We start from the raw sequence: 2,470 nt of genomic DNA on the forward strand, positions 1-2,470 counted from the left end.
GATGAGTTGATCTCTAGTAGTTTGAATAGGGAAGCAGAGCAAGGAGCTAGGGCTTCAGCGGCAGGAGAAGGGGGTAGGGCAAGTTGAGTGAATCCAAAGCTATCGATCGAAAGGGAAAAGAAGCAAATCGAATACAGAAAGAAAGGAACCGAAGCGATAGGAACTAAGAAATCCAAAGAAATACCATAAGGGAAGTTGCTCTTCAAAGGAGAACTCAACTGCAGACCAAAGCGAACCAGAGGAAAGGTAAGGAGTTAAAGTCATTCAGTTACGAAATAGGAGATAGATAGAACTTGAGAGCAGGAGATTGAAGTAGATGAGTTCAGGAACTCGAAAGAGGGAATTCAACTGGAGCATAGAAAATAGAGATTAGGTTGAAGTAGTCGAAGATAGAGATTAGGGAATTCAATTCCAAAGAAAGAGTAGTTCAAATAGTAAAGTAGAGGTATAAGAGTTTGAAGTTTCCTGACCTTCTAGTAGAGATTGAACTTTCAGTCTTAGACCTTCCGTCAAATAGAGGCCCACTTAATAATTTGCTTCGGTTCACCCTCCCCTTATCAGGGGAGCGTATTCATTCCTCCCCTTATCAGGGGAGCGTATTCATTCCTACTGGGCCGCCCCTTGTTCCTAAAATTAGATCTTTTTCCGGAAAGTTCGGATTAGTCGTAAATAGCCCCTTTGGCTATTTATATGCCTCTGCGTAGCAGAGGTACTTATCTTATATTATATACAGTTAGAACTTAACTTAATATTATGGGGGGCCTTTGGGGCAATTTCTCTCCTTTAGTCGTAAATAGCCCCAAAGGCTATTTCTCTACTCTGCATAGCAGAGGAACTTATATTATAGTAAGGCGGATTAGTCTACGCCTTTGGGGCTATTTATCTCCTTTCGTAAATAGCCCCTTTGGCTATTTATATGCCTCTGCGTAGCAGAGGTACTTATCTTATATTATATACAGTTAGAACTTAACTTAATATTATGGGGGGCCTTTGGGGCAATTTCTCTCCTTTAGTCGTAAATAGCCCCAAAGGCTATTTCTCTACTCTGCATAGCAGAGGAACTTATATTATAGTAAGGCGGATTAGTCTACGCCTTTGGGGCTATTTATCTCCTTTCGTAAATAGCCCCTTTGGCTATTTATATGCCTCTGCGTAGCAGAGGTACTTATCTTATATTATATACAGTTAGTCTACGCCAAAGGGGCTATTTCTCTCCTTTAGTCGTAAATAGCCCCAAAGGCTATTTATCTACTCTGCGTAGCAGAGGTACTTATATTATATACAGGCGAATTAGAACTTAATTATAGTAAGTAGGGCCAAAGGGGCTATTTATCTCCTTTCGTAAATAGCCCCTTTGGCTATTTATCTGCCCAATATATATACAGGGTAGCAGAGGAACTTATATTATATACAGGCGGATTAGAACTTATATTATGAATGCAGGGCCAAAGGGGCTATTTATCTCCTTTGGCGGAATTTATATTTATTTTAGGGTAGGTCGATCCCGTCGTTATCACTCGGCCCTGCCCTTATAGTCGGCCCTTCCATTCACGACTACGGTATGCAAGTCCATGAAGATAAGAGACTGTTGCGGTCGGGCCGAATATGTGATAACGACGGGGAGGAGCAGAGTTGAAGAGTAGGAGGGTTGGGGAGAAAAGGGTATACAATACAGCTAGCAGTAGAAAAGACCCGTGGGAGTATGCAGTGAAAGGGGCAGGGCCAAACGAGAACCACATTTTTCAGCAAGCAAAAGGAGAGAGAGGGATTCGAACCCTCGATAGTTCTTTGTTCAGACTATACCGGTTTTCAAGACCGGAGCTATCAACCACTCAGCCATCTCTCCCGGAGTTCATTTCTATTTTCTTCCTACAAATGTCATATGACTATATGAGATGATACACTAACTATCCTACGAAAGATCCCAGATATTTCTCTATATTTCGATGTATCTATTTAAATATTGTATACTTTTATATATGCATGATCCAGTATTTCTACTTGTGAAGTCAAGTCAATACATCACTCCCCTCTCCCTAAATTACGGTATTGCGAGCCTATCTACAACAAGGATACCCTCTCCCTGCCATATTAACTTTAAAGCGAGCGCGTCGTTATCACTCCTTAGTGGAAGAATTTATTATAGAATTTATCTTTCTTTAGGGCTTAGTCGTAAATAGCCCCTTTGGCTATTTATCTACTCTGCATAGCAGAGGAACTTATATTATATACAGGCGGGTTAGTCTACGCCAAAGGGGCTATTTATCTCCTTTCTATTTATTTTAGGTAAATATCTCCTTTCTATTTATTTTAGGTAAATATCTCCTTTATATTGATTTTAGGCTTAGTCGTAAATAGCCCCTTTGGCTATTTATATGCCTCAAGGAGATAAATAGCCCCAAGAAGATAAATAGCCCCAAGGAGATAAATAGCCCCAAAGGCGTAAACTAATCCGTCTTACTATAATATA

The 2,470-nt window shown here is 40.4% G+C and overlaps 1 non-coding gene across 1 annotated transcript; it reads right to left on the bottom strand.

The window, feature by feature from the left end:
* Positions 1 to 1,754: 1,754 nt before the first annotated feature.
* TRNAS-UGA (transfer RNA serine (anticodon UGA)) lies at positions 1,755 to 1,846 on the bottom strand. Its single transcript has one exon. It is a non-coding gene; the product is annotated as a tRNA-Ser (tRNA).
* Positions 1,847 to 2,470: the final 624 nt, after the last annotated feature.

This window comes from Curcuma longa, unplaced genomic scaffold (assembly GCF_044706935.1).
Source record: "Curcuma longa cultivar G26 ecotype Majalengka, Jawa Barat unplaced genomic scaffold, ITB_CL_G26_1.1 contig_18777, whole genome shotgun sequence".
Taxonomy (NCBI): domain Eukaryota; kingdom Viridiplantae; phylum Streptophyta; class Magnoliopsida; order Zingiberales; family Zingiberaceae; genus Curcuma; species Curcuma longa.